The sequence below is a fragment of the Vulpes lagopus genome, chromosome 11 (genome assembly GCF_018345385.1).
Source record: "Vulpes lagopus strain Blue_001 chromosome 11, ASM1834538v1, whole genome shotgun sequence".
NCBI classification, from domain to species: Eukaryota; Metazoa; Chordata; class Mammalia; order Carnivora; family Canidae; genus Vulpes; species Vulpes lagopus.
Window position 1 is genome coordinate 84707481 of NC_054834.1, and position 27841 is coordinate 84735321.

Sequence of the window (27841 nt, forward strand, 5' to 3'; positions counted from 1 at the left end):
GCCTCCCACCTGTTACCGAGACGGGCCTGCGCGGGCGGCGCCGAGGCCCGACCCCCGAGGCGGGTCCCCCCGAGGCGGGTCCCCCCGAGGCCGGTCTCCCCCGAGGCGGGTCCCCCCGCGCTGCGCGGTGCCCCGGAGCCGGGGCCGCCGGGTGGGGCTTTCGCTCTTGGGACAGTTTCTCGGTAAAGTTTACATGACGTCACTGGCCCCGAACATCCCCTGAACTCTGAGGCTTATCCAGGCGCGCCCCCCGCCTTCCTGAGGTCTCCTTCCCTCCCTCAAAAATAGGAAAGAAGGAGGCTTGGGAATAAAAATCGCCCAAGATGGCGAAACGCCCGTCGCGCGGAGGGCAGGGAAAATGGAGGATCCCGCGGTGCGCACAAAGGGGCGAACCCCGGCGGCTCGGCCAGGGCTGCAGCTGCCGCCGTCCTCACCCGGACGCGACGCACAAAAGAGAGAGCCGGGGGGGCGGGGGGAGCCGGGGGGAGGGGGGCGGGGGGCGGGGGCCCCGGGGGGCCCCGGGGGGCTGAGCGGGGGGCGGGGGCCGCGGGGCCGCAGCATTCGGGCCGGGCCGGGCCGGGCCGGGCCGGGGCAGCTCCTCTCCGCCCGCGCAGCCCCGAGGACGCGCCGGAGCCCAGCCCGGCCCCACCTGCCCCGGCCCCACCTGCCCCGGCGCCCCCCAGCCCCGCGACTCCCAGCCCCGCCGAGGCAGCCGAGGGGCCGGCGCGGGCGCGGGCGCGGGGGCGGGCGGGCAGGCTCAGGCCCTCGGCCCTGGGGGAGCAGGGGGCGGAGGCAGGGGGCGGCGGAGGCAGGGGGCGGCGGCGGCGGCGCCCGGGCTTCCCGGCGAGCGGCGGCCATCGCGGCGGCGGCCGGCGGGGCGCGGGGGGCGAGGCCGGCGGGCAGGGCGGCGGGGCCGGGAGGGGCCGGGCCGGGCCGGGCCGGGCGGGGCGGCGGAGCGGGGCGGCGGGGCCGGGCGGAGGGGCAGGGCGGCCCGCACAAAGGCCCCGCGCCCGCCCGCGCCCGCCCGCCCGGCAGCCGGAGTAAAGTTTCCCGTCCCCCGCGCCCGCGCCCGCCGCCCGCCCCCCGCCCCGACCGCGTCCCCCGCGCCCGGCTCCGCGCGGGACCCCGAGCGCCGCCCCGGCCTCGCCGCCAGCACAACAAAGGGGCGGCCGGCGGGCGGCGGGCGCAGGGCTGGGGCCGGGGCCGGGGCCGGGGCCGGGGCGGCGGAGGGCAGGGCGGGCGGGGGGGGGCGGGGGCGCCGGGGCCGGAGCCGGGGCCGGGACCGCCACCACCGCCGCCGCCGCCGCCCGCCCCAGCCCGCCCCAGCCCGCCCCAGCCCGCGGCTCCCCCGCACCCCGCGCGCCCCGACAGGCCGGACTCACCTTTACTTTCCGACTGAGAGTTGCGGCGGACGAGGTCTCCGCCTTGCCCAGGCGGCTCAAGGTGGCGACTCTTGCGTTCAGGAGCCCCCCGCCTCCTGGTCCCGGTTATTATTCCCGCAAGCAAAGTAGAAAGAGTTGGCGCGGAGGCGAGGTCCTGCCGGGCGCCCGGCCCTGCCCTGCCCTGCCCGGCCCGGCCCGGCCCGGCCCGGCCCTCCCGCCCCGCTCCGCCGCCGCCGCCGCCGCCGCCGCCGCCCGACCAGCTCCGACCAGCTCCGGCCCGGCCGCAGATGGAAGCCGGAGATGATTCTCCTCAAGGTTTGTTCGGCGGCTTCACTTCTGGGCGAAGGCTTCATGAACCAAGTGACGTCAACCAGCAAGGCTTCTCTCTCGCTCCTCTCTCTAACAATGAAAGTTGCTGTTAACAAGGGAAAAACGAGAGAGAATTGTTTATACCATTTCAGCTCCAATAATAAATGACCCATCAGCTGCTGCAGGAGCGGGGGGGCTGCTTCCTCCCAAGAATACTGCAGCTTTCAGTGCGCGACGTTCCTTGTCCCAGGAAAAAGTTAAGAAACTTAATTTTTTTCTTCTCCCCAAACCAGGACAGAAGAGAGGATCGGAAACCCAATCTTAAAAACCGTAAACCGCACAGTAAGGAGCAGACATTAACCATTCCCACTTAAACCTTTTGGTCCGTGAACCCACGAAATTAACGTGCCAAGAATTCGTGGATGTTTCGGACTCAGAATAAAAATCAGGACGCAAGATGGTCCCGGGATAAAACGCCACTGACCAAACGCTGGCAAGTTAGACTAGCTGTGGTGTTGATACACTGAATTAAAATTCAAATAAAACACGTGAAGACAGCGAATCGTTTTAAACTTACAAGTTAAAACTGTAAAAGGTAATCTCGATTGTAGCTTTTCCCTCCAATTTTTGAAGTCAAAAAGGGGGGTGCGTAGCCAATTGTAGGAACTGAACACTTAGAAATCAAGACTGATACTTCACTGCCTCATACTTAAACTACACAGGAGGTATGCGTTTGTCTACCCCCAGAATCTCCCAACTTTCTGTTGTTTACCCTTACATTTCTCCCTCGCCCCCCCCTCCCCCATACCAACATCCTGAAATCAATAAAGTTAAAATAAAGGAGAAGTACACCCTATTCCTTCCTGGGTATTACCACCCCATAGCTTCTTCAAAATGATTTTTAAAAAAAATCTTAACTTTGGCTAATGCTTTATTACACAAGAATATATATAATTTAATTTTTTTCATTGAGGTAGTGTTTCCCCCCCCCCCCCGAACACATTAAACTCTCCAAGTTTATATAATTAAAAATTGCAGGAATTAATTTTCAGGATGAACAAGTGAAAGGCAAGCTACAGAAGAATAATTTGACCATATATGTATATTTTGTACATACATTTGTGGATAAATGTATCTTAAAAGATGCTATTGTTTTATGTTTCCTCTTCAGCCACTGGTTGTGATTTTAATTGTGCTGGAGGATCTTCATTAGTATTAACACATGGGGAGATTTCACAAAGCTGCTTCATTAGGGGGGAAAAAAAAGCTTGGCAGACTAGGTCTTTTTGCATGCACTGAGAATGTCAGCCTTACCTCGGTCATTTGTAACATAATAAGTGCAAGTACAATGATTGCAATGCAGGAGCACTGGGGGAAGGGCAGAAATACTGCCTGTCTAATAGGGATATTTGAAAAAAAGGCTGCTCATTACACAGTAAAATGTATGCTAAAAATTAGTGAAGATGATGTCTCAGGAGACTGATGCTAAATAAATTAATGTGCTGATATGTTTTTAATTATTATTTTTGTAGTAGTTTATTTCGTTCTCAGGATTCACATTGAGCAGCAAAGCTGCACTAGCACTTATTGATTTTTCTTCCCTGCCACATTCCCGGAATACAGATTTTAATCATTTCACTACACCACACTCAGTAATTTCATTAAAAACTGGAACCTTCCATCCCCAGAAAAGCATTTAATTTCAATGACATACAATTTCTCTCTTAGCAGAAAACTGTCTCTACAGTAAAAGCTGGCCTAAGGTTCAAATGCATAATTTAATCCTGAGTTTTCCATGCTCTGCATTCCTTTGAAGCTATAATTTGAGTAACTACCTAATAACTGTAATAAGGACAATAATTTCCTTATAATATATTATTAACTCATATTTAATTAACTCAGAGGCCAAGCTCTGTACATGTATGACTGGGTCAAGAGTTCCACAATCTCAAAATTTACCAATAATGTTACAGAAGAAAAATATAGATTAAAATATAAGTGTGAATGCTAGCATTTAGATATTCCAGCCAAAACAATTAACAAAAAAGTTCATGAATTTTAAATAATAGTGGTCATTATTCAAACATATTTTAATATATTTGGAAATAAACAAGGCAACTCACTGATATTTCTATATATAAAGGATTATAATATTAATATTTCAAACAATCCATTTCTGACAGTTTACTCACTGGCATTATTGAGAAAGTATTCAACTTTGAAAAAAAATTTTTTAAAAGGGCTAGGTTCAAGTTGCCTCAATTTTTATACGGAATTCTCTTAAAGCTTTCTCTTGAAATAAAGTTAAAAGGCACCCTTGAGTAATTTTGGTAACTAAGGATACTTAAATACTTCAAACAAAATAGAGTTCAGCAAAATAGAGTTCAATTTTAGGTTCCAATAATATTTTGAAATGATACTGAGTTGAAGATGGCACTTTGTTTTTCCAAACACTAGGTCTCATAAGGATGCATAGTTTATATTGCTTATTTTTAGAGAAGGAACCTGTGGGGAAAAAATTTAACAAAAAATTCATTTATTAAATTTTGAATATATGCCTAATCAACAGAAAACACTGGTACATTGGTAATAAAAACTCATACTAAAAATTCCTATCATTCCTCTGGTTAATTTTAAAACCATAATCCAAAAAATGTTTTTAAGAGTATGTATGTATAGTTTCAAGTTGCAGCCACATACAACACAGAGTTATCTTTTCCTTGGTTGAACGATGAAGTAGCTTATACAAAATAAGACTCAGTGTTGTCAAAATGTTGGAATAAAAGATAGGAGTAGTGATAATAAAGAACTTGATTTTACTGTCTTTAAAATATTTTAAAAGTATATTTTATTATCAAGACTATATATATTTATTATATAATTTGGAAAATATTTTTGGAGTTAAATAGAAATCAAGTAACAAAGTAGCTGATAAATGAAAAACAGATTAATATCTAAATTCATAAAATGAATTTCTAAATTTCAATAAAAAGCTTCAACTTGTATATTTAAATATATGTTTAAAATAATTTGGGGCTATTTTGTAGTTTAAATATATTAATTATCCAATTTATACCTTTAAAACTAATTTTTTAAAAATAGTATACTAGAAATTTTATGTTACCACATTTGACTGTTTCATAGATTACAGCACAGTCATAGAGTTGAAGGGTAGGGGGATACTCAGTTATAAAATAATTTGGTCCAGTAGCACTTAGGTCTCTACCTAAGATCATCATCTGAATTACTACTTCATCTTCAGAATTGCAAAAGAATTTAACAATCAAACCTCTTTTCTAATATTACTGATAATTATCTCTGAAATTCTATTTATGATAAATACCTATCCATGCTAATTATGCCACTACTATATGTAAATTGTTGCACTTTCTTCTGTAAAGCAGCATCTATTTTTTGACCAAGACAGAACTTTTCACATAGGTAGATACAGAAATAAAGATGGTTAAGTATCTAATTTATTCCTATAGGTATTATACATGGATCTTCAAAAAGTAAGGAATTGACATGTACAGAGAAAGTCTAAGAAGGCTGGTTCAAAAAGCCTAAAGAATGAGAGATCTCAATAGTAGAACAAGCTGGCCACTGTCATAGCTTGTTTCAGTTTCAATCAGTACAAACTAATGAAGAGTTATTTGTTTTCATTCATTGAACAAACATTTGAGTACTCCCTGTATGCTATGCACTTTGCTAGAGACTGGAAAAACATGAAAAGCTCCCATTCTGGTTGATGTTGAAAGTGTGAAATTCCTGGGAGATTAGAGAGGCACATAAATCACATTATAAAGATACAAAAAAATAAAGTATTGTACAATAAAGAGGATGGGGCAACTAATTCTGACTGAGTTAAAAAAAAAAAAAAAAAAAAAAAGCTTTATCAAAAGGATATCACCTGAACTGCATCTCAAATACTGAAAGCAAGGCATGGGAGGGGCAGATCCTAAGTAAAAGAAACTGTAAGTTTAAATACAAAGAGCTACTAAGTTTGGTGTCCATCCATTAGTGAGAAGTTCACCACAACAGGAATATGGTATGGGGTACCCGCGATGAAGAAGGAAAAGGACGGTGGGACCTCCCAGTGAAAGCCAAAGGTACCATGGAAAGGGGGCTGAATTTATCCTGAGAGCCAACAAAGGTCAGCTAGGAGTGACATAATCAACTTTGTTTTTAGGGACCAACAACTGTGTAGGCGGAGCAAATGACAGACTATAGTACAACCAGAATGCTTAACACTCCATGAATGGAATTGGAGATTTCAAGACAGATGTTTTTGAGGTAAAATATGGATTTGGTGACCAACAGAAAACAGACTTAAGGGAGAGAAGGACTGAAGGAAGATGAGGGATTTCTGGCTTAAAAAAAATGGATAAATGCTGGAGTCATTAAGTAAGATCCAGCATATGTAAGAGAAAATAAATCATAAAATAATCATGAATTAGAACTTAAATTTATACTTTATAATATAAGGTCATTTTTAATGGGATTGTCAGAATCCACTGGAAAGGTTTCTAAAAATATACATACTCAGGCCCAATATCCAGAGATTCAGTAGGTCTGGGGTGAAAACCAAGGATCTTTTCCATTTTCTAAAAAACTCAATACAGTACTTCAGATAAGCACTCCTGCCTTAGAACTGTTATAAGTATAAAACTGATTACAAATTCATTTGAAATTAAAAAAGAAAAAGAAAAGCCCTGAAAAAGAAGAGCATTAAAAGTGTGTGGGGAGGGTGCCTGGGTGGTGCAGTTAAACGTCTGCCTTTGGCTCAGATCATGATCCCAGGGTCCCAGGATCGAGTTCCACGTCGGGCTCCCTGCTCAGTGAGGAGTCTGGTTCTCTCTCTCCCTCTGCTGCTCTCTCTGCTTGTGCTCTCTTTTGCATTTTCTCAAAAATAAATAAAATCTTAAAAATGAAAAACAATTTTTAAAAATGTGTAGGGAGATTTCGTATCAGATATTAAAATACACTACATATATATAGCCCTTAAAATTTATAGTTGGCATTGGCATCTGAGAAAAAGATCAATGAAATATAATAGAAATGTGAGAAACTGACCCAAGTACATATGGAAATTTCACATAGATAAAAGCTGTATCTCAAAGCAGTGAGGAAAAAATTGACTTTTTAATAAGTGGTGTGGAGATCTGGGTAGTCATAAGAGATGAATTTGGATCTGTACTAAGGATAAATTTTAAAAAGAACAGATATTTGGGGCATCTGAATGGCTCAGTCTGTTAAGCGTCTGCCTTTGGCTCAGGTCATGATCCTTGAGTCCTGGGACCAAGTCCCACATTGGGCTCCCTGCTCAGCAGAGACCCTGCTTCTGCCTCCTCCTCTCCCTGCTGTTCCCCTGCTTTTACTCTCTTCTCCCTCTCTCTTTGTCAAATAAATAAGTAAAATCTTTAAAATAAATAAATATTAAAAAGAACAGATATTTAAATGTCAAAATTTGATCTACACAAGTACTAGGAGAATTTATGGGTAAATTCCTCTATAATTGTAGAATAGGGAAAACATTCCTAGCAATGGTCAAAATTAGATGCAATAATGTGAAATACTGGCAATACATAAAATTTATTCAAATACATAAAACTAAAAACATTTTACATGGCACTTTATAAAAAGGTTTTATGTGGCAAAAAAAAAAATACCACAAGCTAAATACAATGACAAATGAGGGACTCAAAAATATAACTTAAATGAGACAATTCCATAACCCTATATTTTTTTAAGATTTTATTTATTTATTCATGAGAGACAGAGAGAAAGAGAGAGAGGCAGAGATACAAGCAGAGGAAAAAGTAGGCTCCACGAAGGGAGTCCGACATAGTACTCGATCTTGGGACTCCAGGATCACACCCTGGGCCAAAAAAAGGCAGGCTCCAAACCACTGAACCACCTAGGGATCCCCCATGACCCTAAATATAAAGAGTATCTGAAATTGAATAAGAGGGATGCCTGAGTGGCTCAGTGGTTGAGCATCTTCCTTTGGCTCACGTCTTGATCCTGGGGTCCTGGGATCAAGTCCCACATCAGGCTCCCCATGGGGAGCCTGCTTCTCCCTCTGCCTGTGTTTCTGCCTCTCTGTGTCTCTCATGAATAAATAAAATCTTTTAAAAAAATTGAATGAAAGACCAACACCCTGAACAGACATTTTAGAGAAAAATAAAGGCAAATGGCCCTGAAACAGAAATATTCTCAACCCTGCTAAGGGAAATGAAAATTAAGAATCATTGAGATACTATTTCTCACCCATTGAAGCATTTTATTACAGCTTAAGTTTGGAAATAACCCAAATGTTCATAGGGAAACAGTTGAATAAAGTAGGGTACATGAACAGAGTGGAGTACTATGCAATTTTTAAAAATGAATGAGGAATGTATATATTATGAAGTATTTCACAACTACAGTATATATTAAATTCAGAAAAAAAAAAAAAAAGCAAGGTTGGGACACCTGGGTGGCTAAGCGGCTGGGTGCCTGCCTTCGGCTCAGTTCATGATCCCAGAACCCGGGACTGAGTCCTGCATCAGGCTCCCTGCAAGAGGCCTGCTTCTCCCTCTGCCTCTCTCTGTCTGTGTTTCTCATGAATAAATTTTAAAAAAAGAAAAAGAAAACAAGGTGGAAGAAAAAAAGAAAATGGATGTTTTAGCAAAGAGCAAAGTTGGTGTTTTTATTTTTTTAAAGATTTTATTTATTTGAAAGAGAGAAAGAGAAAGCACAAGAGGGAGAAGCAGGCTCCCCACTGAGCAGAGAGCCCAATACAGGGCTTGATCCCAGGAGCCTTGGATCAGGACTCTAGGATCATGACCTGAGGCGAAGGTAGACACTTAACTGACTGAGATATGCAGGTGCCCCAAAGATGGTATTTTTAAAAATTAATTTTTGCTATGGAACAAAAAAGAAACAAATGTAAAATGAATGAGTTATATAAAAACTCTCTGATCCTAAATTTGAACTCTGATCCTGAATTAGATGTATTGAATGAACTCATCACTCTGCCCACTATAAAAGTCTCAGAGAAAGGAACCATTGCAGTAAGCAACAAGCACACACCTATGTATTCATATTATGGTTTCTAAACACCATTTACCCTTAAAAAGAATTCCTTGATTTCAGTGCTGACTCCAAGTTTGGGACAGGAAATGTCCACGAGAAGCCTAGAATACCCTATTATACCATTAAGCATGAAAACTATCAAGATTATTGGGTGCCTGGGTGGCTCATTTGTATAAGCACCTGACTCTTGATTTCAGCTCAGGTCCTGATCTCAGAGTTGTGAGGCCCAGTCCTGAAAGGGGCTCCCACATTCAGCGTGGAGTCTGCTTAAGATTCTCTCCCCCTCTTCCTTTGCCCTTCCCACTGCTCTCTTCTCTCTTGCTCTCAAAGAAAAGCCAAGGGCAGCCCAGGTGGCTCAGCGGTTTAGTATCAACTTCAGCCCAGGGTGTGACTGGGATTGAGTCCCACGTCTGGCTCCCTGCACAGAGCCTGCTTCTCCCTCTGCCTGTGTCTGCCTCTGTGTCTCTCATGAATGAATAAATAAAATCTTAAAACAAAACAAAACAAATAAAAGCACAAACGCACACAAAACTCAAGATTACTAGCATCACATTAAAGGACTGGAGAACCAATTGGAAGAGGGACAACCTGAAGTGACTCCCACTGGTCAAAAATGGGACAATATGAACATTGTTAAGACTAACCAAAATGGATTGAAACATAAATATACCCCCTTTTTTTCTTCCAGAGAGGAAATGGGGAGAGGCAGAGAGAGAGAGGGAGAAAGAGAATCTTAAGCAGGCTCCATGCTCAGCAAAGAGCTCAACTTGGGGCTTGTTCTCACAACCCTGAGATCATGACCCAAGTTAAAATCAAGAGTGAGACGCTTCACCAACCGAACCACCCAGGCACCTGAAACATAAATATGGCTTAATATATAAATTTATAATGAGGGATGCCTGGGTGGCTCAGTGATTGGGTGGCTGCCTTTGGCTCAGGTCATGATTCCGGGATCTGGGATCGAATCCTGAATCAGGGTCCTGCAGAGAGCCTGCTTCTCCCTCTGCCTATGTCTCTGCCTCTCTCTCTCTGTGTCTCTCATGAAGAAATAACTAAATCTTTTAAAAATTACATTTATAATGATACTTTTTTAAAAACCTCATTTTTCATGAAGGATGCTAGGAAACTAACACATAATTTTGAAAACTGATAAAGGAAACAAATTAGGAACTTACTCAACATATCAAATGTAACTCAGAGACCTAATTTGAAATTGTGTTGCAATATATACTGATATATATCTGTTTTTGTGTGTGTATTAAACAATTTCAACATTAGATTTATTTTTTTTTACAAAGGAAATTTAAAAATATTATGGGCCTATACTAAGAGATCAAGAGTCATATGCTCTACCAATTGAGCCAGCTAGGCACTCCTTGATCCAGTTTTTAAAGGAAGTAGTGAAAATTGTGCTTAGGAATTAATTTGGGTCACTGAGTATGTGTTTTTCAAAATATTGTGAAAATAATTGAGTAGCGAATATAAAACTCTTGTTTTCCAACTTGAAACATGTTCACTATAAAATGGGACAGTCGCCACATGAATTTTTGAAATCAGATATGAGATTAAAATATTTCTTCCTGGGGCACCTGGGTGGCTCAGTTGGTTAAGCATCTGACTCTTGATTTTGGCTCAGGTCAGGACCTCAGAGTCATGAGATCGAGCCCCACATTGGGTGTTGCACTTAGCACAGGGTCTGCTTGTCCCTGTCTCTCTGCTCCTCTCCATACTCTCCCTCTCTTAAAAATAAATACATAAATCTTAAAAAATACATATTTCTTCCTAACCCACACTTCTGTGATTTCAGAGCGCTTGCCCAAATGGCATGTGTCAGTACCTTGAATAGTTTGAAACTCTCCAGGGCAAAATTATTAAAAAGTTTAATACTGAAAATAATATATCAAGACAAATAATAATGCAAAGAAGGCTTGATCATTATGACACTGAGTCATATATATCTTTATTCACTCATCTCCACCCAGAAAAAATAATCTAATGCATACTCATTTTACTTTGAATACCTTTGTTAGAGTGTTTATCACATTGTATCAGATATTTTAGGGTATTGACATCTCTCAGTGGGACGGTGCATTCCTTGAGGCCTAGCAATTGTGGTCTTCCCTAACAGAGAGGTATGGTAGTAAACCTGGGATATTTTTTTAAATAAATTTCAAATAATAATAAAATATAAAATACTGTATGGCAAAATCCATATAACAAGTTGATTCTCACAGAATGCTTCAGTTGATTTTACCAAATTCTTGTGTCTGTAACCCTATCTGTAAATAACCTATAGTTGAAATTTTTTAAGAATGTAGTTTTGACATAAATGGCATTGATACTTTTAAGTAAATGAGTTAAATGAAAATGAAAAAAGAAACTTTACTTTTTCATCAGTGATATGAATATCTTCTTGCTAACTTGTTAATAGTTTTCAAATATTAGAAGATTATTAGGGATCCCTGGGTGGCGCAGCAGTTTGGCGCCTGCCTTTGGCCCAGGGCGCGATCCTGGAGACCCGGGATCGAATCCCACATCGGGCTCCCGGTGCATGGAGCCTGCTTCTCCCTCTGCCTGTGTCTCTGCCTCTCTCTCTCTCACTGTGTGCCTATCATAAATAAATATTTTTAAAAAAAAAGGGTACTGTGACAAAGTACCCTAAAAAAATTTTTTAAAAAAAGAAGAAGATTATTATTTTGGGGCACCTGGCTGGCTCGGTTGGTAGTGTGTGACTCTTGATCTCAGAGTGGTGAGTTCAAGCCACATGCTGTGAATGGAGCTTACTTAAAAAAAAAAAACAAATAAAAATAAAAACTGAATCAGATAAGTCTATATTATTTACAGATTAATTGTGCCCTGGGAATAATGCAATATGAGAAGTAATATTCAGGTATTAATTCTTTAACTAGTAATGCTGTTTCTTATCCAATAGCTTTTATTCCATCAACTACTGGATTTATTCCATCAATCTACTATATAGATTCCAACACACTTTTTCCAGAAAAATTTTTGGCTCACAAAATAATTATGATCCAAATTTTAAAAATTTCTTCCCCTTTATCATGGTTTTTCAATGATTAAAAAAGTTGACTTCATTTTCATAAAAGGCACAAAAGGTTAAAAGTTCATTCTTACTCTTCATATTAAAGGTTTCATCCAACTATAAAGTCCAGTATCTATTAGCATGCACCTGTTAATAGTAACTGTGTTTTCATACTGTATATCATTGATATTATAGTGTCCAAATGTATCACATTAAAGGAATTTTGCCAATAGTTGATTCTGACTTATTCCCAGACATAATATTTATTATTTTGCCTCTGGCTTAATACATTTGGCAACTGTATGGTTTATAACTGCCTTTTGCTCTGAGAAGTACAACGCTGAATTAATACTTCCTTAGCATTAGTGTCTTTTCCACTTTTAGAGACACAAATACTGGAAAGCAAAATTTTGTGTTTATTCTGGGAAGCTTTTACTATTTTACCAGAATTGTTTACCAAAAATGTCATTAGTTTTTTTTTTTTTAGAGTCAATGACATTAAAATATCCCTAGCCTGAATGAATTCCAATTACTTTTTATAAACTTACTCTTTCCCCCTATATATTTATAACCTTTCTCCATCTTTCCCATCTTCACTGAAGAGAGGCAATCAAAAAGAGAAAAATTATCCTCTAAGATGCAAAACAAATGACAGAAATCATCTGGAAACAAGGTAATATAAGCTGTATCTTTAAAAATGGAAAAAAGAAATTTACGAACTGTGAGCTACTTAGCATGGCTAAGCTATAAGGAGAAGGAGACAATTCAGATGGAGCTTTTTTTTTTTTAAAGTAATCTCCACACCTAATGTGGGGGCTCAAACTCATGACCACAAGATCAAGAGTCACATGCTCTACTAACTGAGCCAGCCAGATGCCCTCGGCTGGAGCTTTTGTTGCAGCTTTTATGTGCAACTTTTGTTGGAGGAATTAAGTTGAGCTCATTGAGATTTTCTTTGAGGTTCACCTTAACTATTTAGGGAAGGAAACCTATCTTTATTCTCATAGGGAGAAAGCCTTTGGGATTCAGATTCTTGAAGCTTCTGTTTCTGTGAAGAAACCATCCCTATCCTTCACTTTTGACCTTTCAGTCATTTCTTCCCAGGAGCTGTTTCTATTTCTGCAAGAAAGGGAAAAATGTAAGGAGACACTATTCATCTAATCCTCTACTATTAAAGGTATAGTAATGATGAATCTCAAGATCATCATTAACCTTGAGATTAAGATAAGCTTTTGGAAAGGTGTGATTTTGGGCACCATACTATGCTTCAGCAAATCTTCTGTTTCTATCTTTCTTCTGATATGTATTTTATAGGGGCAGCCCAGGGCGTGATCCTGAAGACCAGGGATCGAGTCCACATCGAGTCCCGCATCGGGCTCCCTGCGGAGAGCCTGCTTCTCCCTCTGTCTGTGTCTCTGCCTCTCTCTCTCTCTCTCTGTCTCTCATGAATGAATAAATAAAACCTTAAAAAAAAAAAAAAAGAAATGTGTTTTATAGGATTCTATCCTGTTTCTCATTTCTGGTTACTGCTGGTGAACATTTTGGTTTTTTTGGGGGGTTTCCTTCTCGTTTTCTCATTAAGTATCAGAAGAGTGATAGCTCTCTCTACTTTCTCTTTTTAAAATTTATTTTAAAGATTATTTATTTGAGAGAGACTGAGTGAGAGAGAGCACAAGCCAGAGGGAGAGAAAAAGGGAGAGGGAGAGGTAGACTCCTTGCTGAGCAGGGAGCCCAATGTGGGGCTCAATCCCAGGACCTCCGGATCATGACCCAAGCCAAAGGTAGACGCTTAACCAACTGAGCCACCCAGGTGCCCTTTCTTTCTACTGTATTTACACAAATGTCTTTTAATTGAGAATATACTTAACTGAAAACATGTTGTTTTTAGATGGTAATAACACATAACAAAGCTTATATCTAGAAGAATTTTTCTTTCGTTTTTTTTTTATTTTTCTTTCTACTAAAATCTTGTCATATATCCTTTAACTACTATACCATGCCATGTCTTTTCTTTCTTTCAGTCATTTAATTGTTCCAGAAGTATTTGTTGAACACCTATTATATGTCAGGTACTAGTATAGGTGCTAGGGATATAGCAGTGAAAAAAATAAATCTGCCCTCTCCCTTGTAGCGAGAGACAGTCTATAAACACACAAGCAAATACACAGTGTATACCAGGTCAGCAAATTTCTATCAAGGGCAAACAGCAAATGTTTCAGGCTTTATGGGCCATGTGTCTCTGTTGCAATCTCTCAACTCTACTAGAGTAGTGGAAAAAAACCCAGCCACAGACAACATGCAAAAAAAAAAAAAGAAGAAGAAGAAGAAGCAGCAGCAGCAGCAGCAGCAGCAGAAGCAGGCATACCTGCCTTCTGAAAAAACTTTATGTACAAAAACAAGTGGTATGTGAGATTTAACTCACTGGCCATAATTTGCAGACTCCTGTTATATATGGCTATGACAAGTATTATGGACAAAAAAAATAGTACAGGTGAGATGTATAAGAAGTTCTAGGAATAGTGAAAAATGGCCTCACTAAGATATTCGAGCAAAAACCTAAAAAGAAGTAAGGCATGTAAATATATAGGGGAAGAGCTTCCCAGACAGAGGGAACAATATTTGCAAATATTTAATTTGTTCAAGAACAGGAAATAGGCTAATGTGGTCAAGAAGAGCACCAAGAGATAAGGTCATATTTTGTAGGGCTTTGAAGCCATGATATAAAGACTGGAATTTTACCCTAACTAGAAAACCAGAGTGGTTTTGAGCAAAGAAATAACATACTCTGACTTACCTTTGGAAAAGACCTCTCTTGCTTCAGTGTTGGAAGACACTATAGCAGAACAACAATAGAAGTTAGGAGACCACATAAGAGGTTACTAAAAAATCCAACCATGGGATGATGATACTAAACTTAAAACTGACAGTAGTGACTGAAGTAGGAGAAAGTGGTTCCGATTCTGAATATATTTTGGAGGTAGGTCATAAACATTTGTTGGTGGATTGGATATGAGCTCTAATAGACAGGAATAAATAAGGACTCCATAGATATTTGTCCTTGGGAACTAAAAGACTGAAGTTAGCATCTGCTTTGGGTAAAGGGGCTGGGATCTGGTATAAATCAATGGATTGGTTTTGAACTTGTTAAGTTGCAGATGCTAAGTAAACACTCAGGTAAAAAGATGTTAAGTACAAAAATGGCTATATAAGTTTGGAGTTTAGGGAAAAGGTCCAAGGCTGGAGATAGAGATTTGGAAGTTACTTCCTTATAGTATTTAAGTGTTGATAGTAGGGATGCCTGGCTGGTTTTGTTGGTAAAGCATGTAACTATTGATCTCAGGGTCGTGAGTTCAAATCCCAAGCTGAGCCTACTTTAAATATATATAAATAATGAATGAATGAAAGAATGTTGATAGTATTTAAAATACGAAATGGTTGAGATCACCAAAGAGTAACTGACACAGGCTAAAGCCCTGTGGTACTGCAAAACTTAGAAGTTGGATACAGAAAGAAAGACCAAGGAAGGAAATTAAGGGGGTGGGGCATGAAATGAATGAAAAACCAAGAGTAATGTTGTAGACATCAAATAAAAATATTCATGGAGGACACAGTACTGAATTGTTTCAAGTACCATTAATAAACTGAGTAAAATAAAGATTACAAATTGACAATTGGGTTTACAACAAAGACATTACAGACATTTACAAAGATTTTTAAAAATCATCTTTGAGGGATGCCTGGGGGAGCTCAGCGGTTGAGCATCTACTTTCCCCTCAGGGTGTGATCCTGGGGTCCTAGCATCAAGTCCCACATCAGGCTCCCTGAGAGGAGCCTGTTTCTCCCTTTGCCCATGTCTCTGCCTCTCTCTCTCTCTCTCTCCCTCTCTCTCTCTCTCTCTCTCTCTCTCTCTCTCTCTCTCTCTCTCTCTCTCGGTCTCTCATGAATAAATAAATAAAATCTTAAAAAAAATATATCATCTTTCAGTTAAGGAGTTATGTCTTTATAAAGATTTTTTTTTTCCTACAGAGGTCTGGAAGTATTTTTTTCTAAGCCCTTGGAAATCTGAGAATTTCTTTATACTCCTTTCAGAAATGAAAGACAAATCATTTAAATAGAAAAGTCTTAATCTTTTCCCTGAATCTTTCTTTCTTTTTTTTTTTTAAGATGTTATTTATTCATGAGAGACAGAGAGAGAGAGGCAGAGACACAGGCAGAGGGAGAAGCAGGCTCCATGCAGGGAGCCTGATGTGAGACTCGATCTCAGGACTCCAGGATGACGCCCTGGGCTGAAGGCAGGCACTCAACCACTGAGCCACCCAGGTGTCCCTTCCCTAAATGTTTCTATTTCTCATGGAATTTACTGTTAGCGAGAAAGCTGAGCCCATTCAAATAAGCTTGAAACACGTAAAGATTTTTTTTTTTCTTGAGACTTCATTTTTGGGGCACCTAGGTGGCTGAGTGGTTAAGCGTTTCACTTTCCACTCAGGTAATGATCCTAGGGTCTAGCATTGAGCCCTATGTCCTCATTCCTCCAATTCTGCTCAGCAGGGAGCCCGCTTCTCTCTCTCCCTCTGCCTGCGGCTCTACCTACATGTGCTCTCTGTCAAATAAATAAATAATATCTTTAAAAAAAAAAGATTTTATTTTTAAGTAATCTCTATACCCAACTTGAGGCTCAAACTCACGATCATGAGATTAAGAGCCCCATGCTCTACTGACTGAACCAGCTAAGTGTCCCAAGATTTCTTAATAATTAGTGGAAATTTTAAAAAATAGTGGAAATTAAATTTTATTTCCTTATTGGAACATGACTCTTCTGAGTCTTTATTCTTATTATAATTCAGAAATACTGTCAGGGATCCCTGGGTAGCTCAGCGGTTTGGAGCCTGCCTTCAGCCCAGGGTGTGATCAAATTTGGCATCCAGCTCCCTGCAGGGAGCCTGCTTCTCCCCCTGCCCGTGTCTCTGCCTCTCTCTCTCTGTGTTTCTCATGATTAAATAAATAAAATCTAAAAATATAAAATACTGTTAGGTAGATTTAAGAATGGTTCTCTTTGTTGATTCTTAGATTAGGCTGATTTATTTAACTGGAATTCTTAGATTTAAAAAAATTATTAAATATTTTTTATTTTTGCTCATTTTCCAGTTGCTTATTTTGTAACATACCTAAGTTAGGTATGTTTAAAAAAATACTACCATTTGCATATTTTCTTCTTTTTCTCTGCTTACAGAGTAAACTCAATATCACATCAATGATTTGTCTCTATGATCATGTGGGTACATACTGCCACTAATAAAGACTTAAATTCTATCAGCAGAATTTTACTATCCTTGAAATCTTTCCTGATACCACTTGAAATTTTTTTTATCCAATATTAACGTTTTTCTTTTGTACTTTAGGTTTTCTGCTCAACTTTATCAAGATCATAATTACTCTCTAACCTTGAGGCAGAAATAAAAAATGTTTATAAAACTTTCTTCTAATTTTTAATGTTATATTCTTTCTTTGATTTGGGGGGATAACATTCATTTTCTCTTCTTCTGTAATGTTTTCCATAGATTGTTTAATGACTATTTTTTATTCTTTCACCTTAATGTAAGGTGCTTGGCATAAGCTATAGACCTTCCTTGTGCACACCTAAGTCAAATACAGGTTCTCAGATTTATAGCAGGAAATATATATATTATATCTATTTGTTTACATATGAGTTTGTGAGTGTGTATAGCTTATCATTTAATTCCCAGTATCGAATAGAACTTAACCAAGTAGTTGGAATCAACTAGGGATCAGGCCAATTTACCAAATCTATTTATTAAGAGCTAACATTCTATTTACTGAATGATTGATTTGTTAAATAAATCAAACTCATTCACAAGTAACAAGAGTTAAAGGCTTTAACATATAAAAAATATAAAAATATAATGAAACTTTAGACAACAAAATCTCAGTAGTCATATAAAAACTTTCCTAATGTATTTAAATTTTTTAACATATAATTTTGTAAGATTTCATATTTAAGTAATCTCTACATCGATTATTGGGCTTGAACTTACAACCTTGAGATGAAGAGTCCCCTGATGCACTAACCCAGTCACCTAGGCACTCCCTTAAACATATTTTTTATTTCGGATTCTTTGTGCTAATTTTTTTTTTTCAAAGTTTTTGTTTTAATTTTTAATATTTTAAATTTATTTTTAGAAATTTTAATTCCAATATAGTTAACTTACAGTGTTATTAGTTTCAGGTGAACAATACAGTAATTCAGAAATTCTATACATTATTCAGTGCTCATCAAGAGAAGCATATTCTAAATCTCCTTCACCTATGTCAACCATCACTCCCATCCACCACCTCCTCTAGTAATCACCAGTTTTGTTCTCTATAGTTAAGAGTCTATTATTTGGTTTCTCTTTTTTTGTGGTTTTGTTTTGTTTCTTAAATTCCACATGAATGAAACCATATGGTAATTGTCTTTCTCTGACTTATTTTGCTTAGCATTATATTCTCTAGATCCATCCATGTTGTTGCAATGTCAAAATTTCATTCTTTTTTATGGCTAATATTCATACACATACACACACACACACACACACACACACACACACACACCACTTCTTTATCCATTTATCTACTACTGATGGACACTTGGAATGCTTCCACATTTGGCTACTGTAAATAATGATACAATAAACTTGGGTTGCATATACCTTCATACCATATGAACTAGTATTTTCATATTTTGGGGTTAAATATCTAGGAGTGAAATTACTAGAACATATGGCAGTTCTATTTTTGAAGGTTTTTTTTTTTATTTTTGAGTTTTTGAGGAATCTCCATACTGTTTTCCCACAGTGGCTGCATCAGTTTGCATTCCTGCCAAAAGTGCACAAGAGTTTCTTTTTCTCTACATTCTCACCAACACCTGTTATTTCTTGTGTTTTTCATTTTAGCCATTTTGATGGTGTGACATGACATCTCATTGTGATTTTGATTTGCATTTCCCTGATGATTAGAGATGTTGAACATCTTTTCATGTGTCTCTTGATATCTGGATGTCTTCTTTGGAGAAATATCTCTTCATGTCTCCTGTCCATTTTTAAAATTGGATTATTGTGGTTTTTTTGGTGTTAAGTTGTAGAAGTTCTTTATGTATTTTGAATACTAAAATATTATTATTATTTGCAAATATCTTCTCCCATTCCAAAGACTGTCTTTTAGTTTTGTTAGTTGTTTCCCTTGCTGTGCAGAAACTTTTTATTTTGATGTAGTCCCAATAGTTTATTTTTGCTTTTATCTCCCTGGACTCAGGAGACATATCTAGAAAGATATTGCTATAGCCCATATCAGAGAAGTTACTGCCTGTGATACCTTTTAGGGTTTTTATATTTCAGGCCTCACATTCAGATCCTTAATCCATTTTGAATTTATTTTCGTGTATGATGTGAGAAAGTGGTCCAGTTTCATTCTTTTGCACACAGCTGCCTAGGTTTCCCAACACCATTTGTTGAAGAGACTGTCTTCTTCCCATTGCATATTCTCACCTCCTTTGTCCGAGACCATATAATTGCGAGTTTATTTCTGGGCGCTCTATTCAGTTCTGTTGGTCTATGTGTCTCTTTCTGTGTAAGTACCATAGCATTTTGATTACTACAGGTTTGCAGTAGATCTTGATATCTGAGATTGTGATACCTCCAGTGTTGTTCTGCCTTTTCCAAGATTGCTTTGGCTTTTCAAGGTCTCTTGTGGTTCCATACAAATTTTAAGATTATATGTTCTAGTTCTGTGAAAAATACTGTGGTATTTTAATAGGGATTGCATTAAATCTGTAGATTGCTTTGGGAAGTATGGACATTTTAACAATGTTTGTTCTTCCAATCCATGAGCATGGAATATCTTTCCATTTGTTTGTGTTGTGTGTCTTCAGTTTCTTTCGTCAGTGTTTTATGGTTTTTGGAATATAGGTCTTTCATCTCCTCGGTTAAGTTTATTCCTAGGCATTTTATTATTTTTGTTGCAATTGTAAATGGGACTGTTCTCTTAATTTCTTAATTTCTTTTTCTGCTCTTTCATTATTAGTATATAGAAATGCAATGGATTTCTGTATATTGATTTTACTGAATCCATTAATCAGTTCTAGTAGTTTTTTGGTGGAGTCTTTAGGGTTTTCTATACATAGTATCCTGCCATCTTCAAATAGTGAGTTTTACTTCTTCCTTATCAATTTGGATGCATTATTTGTTCTTTTGTGTGTATAATCCTGTGGCTAGGACTTCCAGTACTAAGTTGGATAAAAGTGATGAGAGTGGATGTCCTTGTCTTGTTCCCAATCTTAGAGAAAAGCTCACAATTTTTCACCATTGACTGTGATGTTATCTGCGGGTTTTACAAATGTGGACTTTATTATGTGGAGACATGTTTCCTGTAAACCTACTTTGTTGAGGGTTTTCATCATGAATGGATTTGTACTTTGTCAGATGCTTTTTCTGTTTATATTGAAATAATCCTATGGTTTTTATACTTGTAGCTGTGATTTTTTTTTCAAAGCTTTTGAATTTAACTGAATGAAACATTTTTGTTTGATTTATACTTAATATTCCTACTTCTTTCTGATGCTTCTGAATACAATTAAATTTAAAATCAAAATTTTAAATTATTACTAGCTTCTTTTCAGCAGGGTTTTTAAATATTTTTATTTATTTATTTGAGAGGCAGAGTGCACAAGTGGAAGGGCAGGCAGAACAAGAGGGGAGAGCAGACTCCCCACTGAGGAGGGAGCCCAACATGGGGCTTGATTCCAGGACCCTGGGATCATGACCGGAGCCAAAGGCAGAAGCTCCACAGGCTGAGCCACCTAGGTGCCCCAATTTTTAGCAGTTTTAATTGAGATATACAAGTAATTTACACTTTGCACAATGATGGCAGGACAGTAAAAAATGACTGTTCAATCCAAAACATATAAAGATTTTAAATAATTAATGGAAAAAATTATGATTGTTCCATAACCTTTACATCTTTTTGTCAAAAAAAGAAAACTTTTACTGTGGGCTATAAATTTACAGGGAAATGAAAAAATATTAAAACCAGTATTTTTGGGGGGTCCTGGGATGGAGCTCAATTGGTTAAGCATCTGACTTCCACGCAAGTCATGATCTGGGTCAGAATCCTGGGATTGAGCCCTGAGGTCAGGCCCTGCACTCAGCAGGAAATCTGTTGGTCCATCTCCCCTGCCCTTCCCCTGCTTAAGCTCTGAGACTCTCTCTCTCTCTCAAATAAATAAATAAAAATCTGGGACGCTTGTGTGGCTCAGTGGTTGAGTGTCTGCCTGCCTTTGGCTCAGGGCATGATCCTGGAGTACTGGGATTGCGTCCCATATCGGGAGCCTGCTTCTCCCTCTGCCTGTGTCTCTGCCTCTCTCTCTCTCTGTGTGTCTCTCATGAATAAATAGAATCTTTAAGACAATTAAATAAAATCTTTTTAAAAAGCAGTATTAATTTAGTACATTAAAATTTAATATTTTAATGAGATTAAAATGATTTCTTACCTCTTTGAAAAAAGAAACTATTAAGACTAGTATGGACAGGGAACTTGGGTGGCTCAGGCTGTTAAGGTGCCAACTCTTGATTTCAGTTCAGGTCATGATCTCAGGTCCTAGGATTTTTTTTTTTTAAGATTTTATTTATTTATGCATGAGAAACACACACACACACACAGAGGCAGAGACACAGGCAGAGGGAGAAGCAGGCTCCCTGCAGGAAGCCCAGTGCAGTTCTCGATCCTGGGACTCGAGGTTCATCTTAATCGCTGAACCACCCAGGTGTCCTAGGGTCCTAGGATTGTCCCACACATCAGGCTCTGCACTCACTGGGAGTTTGCTTCAGGAATCTCTCTCCCTCTGCCCTCGTGCTTCCCTTCCAACCAGTTTGTTTGTGCATACATGATCGATCACTCTCTAACAAACAAATTCTTAAAAAAAAAATAAAAGTAGTTTGAACAGTACTTGCCTTCACTTTCTTGCATAACTTAAGGTTATGGTAGGGAGTTAGCTGCTTTTCTATTCCTTAATGAATTTCATACTGCATTTTTTAAAATTTAAATTCAATTAATTAACAGTGTATTATTAGTTTCACAGGTATAGTTCAGTGATTCATCAGTCTTACATAATACCTTGTACTCATTAGATAACATGCCCCCCTTAATGTCCATCACCCAGTTATCCTATCTCCCCACCTCCTTCCCCTCCAGCAACCCTGTTTGTTTCCTATGATTAAGAGTCTCTTGGAGTACCTGAGTGACTCAGTTGGTTAAGTGTCTGCTCAGATAATGATCCCATGGTCCTGGGATGGAGCCCTACATCTGGCTTCCTGCTCAGCAGGAAGTTTGCTTCTCCCTCTGCCCTGCCCTACACCACCATCCCCCTCATGTTCTCTCTTTCTCTCTCTGTTGAATAAATAACATCTTTAAAAAAAGAAGAGTCTCTTAGATTTGTCTCCCTCTCTGATTTTGTCTTGTTTTATTTTTCCCTCTATTCCCCCATGACCCTCTGTTCTGTTACTTAAATTCCACATGTAAGTGAGATCACATGGTAACTGTCTTTCTTTGATGGACTTATTTCACTTAGAATAATTTCCTCTAGTTCCATCCACATTGTTGCAAATGGCTGAGTAGTATTACATTATGTGTGTGTGTGTATATCACATCTTTTTTAAAAGATTTATTTATTATGAGAGACACACAGAGAGGAAGAGACAAAGGCAGAGGCAGAAGCAGGCTCCTCGCAGGGAGCCTAACGTGGGACTCAATCCAAGATCCTGGGATCATGCCCTGAGCCAAAGGCAGATGCTCAACTGCTGAGCTACCCAGGAATCCCAGCCACCCAGGCGTCCCCCACATCTTCTTTATCCATAATCTGTCAGTGGACATCTGGGCTCTTTACATAATTTGGTTATTATGGACACTGCTGCTATAAACATTGGGGTTCACATGCCCCTTCAGATCACTACATTTGTATTTTGGGGTAAATCCATAGTAGTGCAATTGCGAGGTTGTAGGGCAGCTCTATTTTCAACATCTTAAGGAACCTCCACACTGTTTTCCAGGGTGGCTTCACTAGCTTGCATTCTCACCAACAGTGTAAGAGGGTTCTCCTTCTCTGTATCTTCACCAACATCTGTCATTTCCTGAGTGGTTAATTTTAGCCATTCTGACTGGGGTGAGGTGGTACCTCATTGTGGTTTTGATTTGTATTTTCCCGATGCCCAATGATGTCAGGCATTTTTTCATGTGTCTGTAGGCCACTTGTATGTCTTCTTTGGAGAAATATTTTATGTCTTCTGTCCATTTCTTGATTGGATTATTCTTTCAGTGTTGAGTTTGATAGTTCTTTACAGATTTTGAATATTAGCCCTTTATCTATAAGACATTTGCAAATATCTTTTTCCATACAGTCAGTTGACGATTGGTTTTCTTGACTGTTTCTTTTTTTTTTTTTTAAGATTTTATTTATTTATTCATGAGAGACACACACAGAGAGAGAGAGAAGCAGAGACACAGGCAGAGGGAGAAGCAGGCTCCACACAGGGAGTCTGATGCGGGACTCGATCCCGGGACTCCAGGATCGTGCCCTGGGCCAAAGGCAGGTGCTAAACCGCTGAGCCACCCAGGGATCCCTCTTGACTGTTTCTTTTGCTGTGCAAAAGTTTTTTTATCTTGAAAAGTCCCAATAGTTCATTCTTGCCGTTGTTTCCCTAGCTTTTGGAGACATGTCTAGTAAGAAGTTGCTATGGCTGAGATCAAAAAGGTTGCTACCTATGTTTTCAACTAGGATTTTCATGGATTCCCATCTCACATTTAGGTCTTTCATCCATTTTGAGTCTATTCTTGTGTATGGTATAAGAAAATAGTCCAGTTTCATTCTTCTGCATGGCCTGTCCAATTTTCCCAACACCATTTTTTAAAAGATTTTATTTATTTATTCATGAGAGATGCAGAGAGAGAGAGAGAGAGAGAGAGGCAAAGACACAGGCAGAAGGAGAAGCAGGCTTCCTGCAGGGAGCCTGACGTGGAACTCGATCCCAGGACTCCAGGATCACGCCCTGAGCCAAAGGCAGGCGCCAAACTGCTGAGCCACCTAGTGATCCCCATCCCAACACCATTTTTGGAAGAAGCTGTCTTTTTTTCATTGGATATTCTTTCCTGCTTTGTTGAAGATTAGTTGATCATAGAGTTGAGGATCCGTTTCTGGGTTCTCTATTCTGTTCCGTAGATCTATGTCTCTGTTTTTGTGCCAGTACCACACTGTCTTGATGGTACTTTGTAATATAGCTTGGCATCTGGAATTGTGATGCCACCAGCTTTTTCTTTTTCAACATTCCTTTGGCTATTCGGGGTCTTTTCTGGTTCCACCCAAATTTTAGGGTTATTTTCCCAGCTCTGTGAAAAAAGTTGATGGTATTTTGATTGGGTTTGCATTGAATGTATAGATTGGTCTAGGTAGCATAGAGATTTTAACAATAATTGTTCTTCCCATCCCTGAGGATGGAATGTTTTTCCATTCCTTTGTGTCTTCCTCAATTTCTTTCATGAGTGTTTGAGAGTTTTCAGAGGACAGATCCTTTGCCTCCTTGATTTATTCCTAATTATCTTATGGTTTTGGGTATAATTGTAACTGGGACTGACTCCTTAATTTCTCTCCCTTCTGTCTCATTGTTAGTGTATAGAAATGCAACTGATTTCTGTGCATTGATTTTATATCCTGCCACTTTGCTGAATTCCTATATGAGTTCTAGCAGTTTTGGGGTGGAGTCTTTTGGGTTTTCCACATAGAGTATCATGTCATCTGTGAAGAGTGAGAGTCTGACTTCTTCTCTGTCAATTCAGATGACTTTTATTTCTTTTTATTGTCTGATTGCTGAGACTAGGACTTCTAATACTATGTTGAACAACAGTGGTGAGAGTGGAAATCCATGTGATGGATTTCCTGACCTTAGGGAAAAAAGTCTCAGTTTTTCCTCATTTAGGATGATATCTGCTGTGGGCTTTCATATATCGCTTTTATGATATTGAGGTATGTTCCCTCAATCCCTACAAGAGTTTTAATCTAGAAAAGTTGTTGTATTTTGTTAAATGCTTTTTCTGCATCTATTGAGAAGATCATATGGTTCTTGTCCTTTCTTTTATTAATGTAGTGTATCACATTGATTAATTTGTGGATGTTGAACCACCCTTGTAGCCCAGAAATAAATCCCACTTGGTTGTGGTGAATAATTCTGTTAGTAAACTGTTGGATCCTATTGGTTAGTATCTTGGTGAGAATTTTTGCATCCACGTTCAATAAGGGATCTTGGTCCATAATTCTCCTTTTTGGTGGGGTCTTTGTCTGGTATTGGGATCAAAGTAATGTTGGCCTCATAGAAAGAGTCTGGAAGTTTTCTTTCTATTTTTTGAAACAGTTTAAAAAGAATAGGTATTATTTCTAGAAATGTTTGGTAGAATTCCCCTGGGAAGTCTTCCAGCCCGGACTCTTGTTTGTTGGGAGATTTTTGAGAACTGCTTCAATTTCCTTGCTGGTTATGGGTCTGTTCAGGTTTTGTATTTCATCCTGTTTCAGTTTTGGTAGCTTATATGTCTCTAGGAATGCATCCATTTCTTCCAGATTGCTTAATTTGTTGGCATATATTTGCTCATAATATGTTCTTATAATTGTGTTTATTCCTTAGATGTTGGTTTTGATTTTTCCTCTTTCATTCATGATTTTATTTATTTGGGTTCTTTCTCTTTTCTTTTTGATAAGTCTGACCAGGAGTTTATCAATTTTATTAATTCTTTCAGAGAACCAGCTCTTTGTTTTATTGCAATGTTCTACTGTTCTTTTGGTTTCCATTCCATTGATTTCTGCTCTAGTCTTTATTATTTCTCCTCTCCTGCTGGGTTTAGGCTTTATTTGCTGTTCTTTCTCCAGCTCCTTTAGATGTAAGGTTAGGTTGTATATTTGAGACCTTCTTGTGCCTTAAGAAAGGCGTATATTGCTATATACTTCCCTCTTAGGACTGCTTTTGCTGCATCCCAAGGATTCTGAGCAGTTGTGTTTTTGTTTTCATTTGTTACCAGGAAATTACAGAAGAATTTTAAAAAATTCTTGACCTCAATGACCCATTCATTCTTTAGTAAAATGCTCTTTACCCTCTATGAATTCGAGTTCTTTCCACATTTTCTCTTGTGACTGAATTCAAGTTTCAAAGCACTGAGGTCTGAAAATACACAGAGAATGATTCCAGTATTTTGGCACCCATTGAGACCTGATTTGTGACCCCATATGCTATTCTGGAGAATGTTCCATGTGCATTCGAGAGGAACCTGTACTCTGTTGCTTTAGGATGGACTGCTCTGAATATATCTGTGAAGTCCACCTGGTCCAGTGTGTCATTCAAAGCCCTAATTTCCTTGTTGATCTTCTACACAGATAGATGATCTGTCCATTGGGGTGAGTAGGGTGTTACAATATTATTATCGTATTATTATCAATGTTTTTCTTTAATTTTGTTATTTATTGGTTTATATACTTGGTTGCTCCCATGTTAGGGGCATAAATATTTACAATTGTTAGATCTTCTCGTTAGTTAGATCCTTTAATTATGATATAGTGTCCTTCCTCATCACTTATTACAGTCTTTGGTTTAAAATCTAAATTGTCTTATATAAGGATTGCTTACCCCAGCTTTCTTTTAATGTCCATTAGCATGATCAATGGTTTTCCACCTCCTCACTTTCAATCTGGAGGTGTCTTTGGGTCTCAAATAAGTCTCTTGCAGATAGTATATCCATGGGTCTTGCTATTTTATCCAATCTGATATCCTGGGTCTTTTGGTCGTGACATTTAGCCCATTTATATTCAGAGTAAAGATATGAATTTAGTGCCATTGTATTACCTATAAAGTCACTCTTTATATATTGTCTCTGTTCCTTTCTGGTCTACATTACTTTTGGGCTCTCTCTTCACTTAAAGGATCTCCTTTAATATTTCTTGCAGGGCTGGTTTAGTGATCACAATTTTTTTAGGTTCTGTTTGTCCTGGAAACTTTGTATCTTTCCTTTTATTTTGAATGACAGCCTTTCTGATAAAGTATTCTTGGGTGCATATTCTTCTCATTTAGCACCCTAAATATCATGTCAGTCCTTTCTGGCCTGCTGGGTCTCTGTGGGTAGGTCTGCTGCCAGTCTAATGTTTCTTATCCTTGTAAATTAAGGCCCTCTTGTCCCAAGCTGCTTTCATGGTTTTCTTTTTGTCTCTGAAATTTGCAAACTTCACTATTATAATGTCAAGCTATTGACCTATTTTTACTGATATTGAGAGGTGTTCTCTGTGCCTCCTAGACTTGAATGCCTGTTTCTCTCCTCAGATTAGGAAAGTTCTCAGCTAGAATTTGCTCCAATATATTTCTATCACCCCTCTCTTTTGTCTTCTTTTGGGATCCAAATTATTCTAATATTGTTTCACTTTATGGTATTATTTTCTCTTGAATTTTCCCCTAATGATCCAGTAGTTGCTTATCTCTTTTTCTCAGCTTCTTTTTTCTCCACCATATTTCTTCTATATCATTCTTTTTTAGAAAATTTATTTAAATTGAAGTAATTAACATGTAATGTATTACTGGTTACAGAGATTCATCCGTCTTATATAATACCCAGTGCTCATAACATCACGTGCCCTCCTTAATGTTCATCATCCAGTTACCCCACTCCCCCACCCTCCTCCCCTCTAGTGACTCTCAATTTGTTTCCCATGATTAAGAGTCTCTTATGGTTTGTCTCCCTCTCTGATTTCATCATTTTATTTTTTCCTCTCTTCCCCTATGATCCTGTTTTGTTTCTTATATTTCACATATGAGTGAGATCATATTATTGTGTTTCTCTGATTGATTTATTTCACTTAGCATAATATCCTCTAGTTCCACCCATATCATTGCAAATGGCAAGGTTTCATTTTTTGATGGCTGAGTAGTATTCCATTGTATGTATATTATGTACAGATACA

General features: G+C 39.2%; 1 protein-coding gene across 21 annotated transcripts in view; it reads right to left on the reverse strand.

The window, feature by feature from the left end:
• BAZ2B (bromodomain adjacent to zinc finger domain 2B) overlaps positions 1 to 27841 on the reverse strand; it is a 391511-nt gene that overhangs the window by 292814 nt on the left and 70856 nt on the right. For 18 of the 21 annotated variants that reach the window (XM_041721661.1, XM_041721659.1, XM_041721668.1 and 15 more), the window contains exon 1: positions 1383 to 1508. The exons of 1 other annotated variant lie outside the window; for it this stretch is intronic. The gene's annotated coding sequence lies outside the window, so the exon portion shown is untranslated. Of the gene's footprint in view, positions 1 to 1382; positions 1509 to 27841 lie in introns of those variants that run through there. 2 more of the 21 variants (XM_041721646.1, XM_041721640.1) reach the window with 2 other exon arrangements.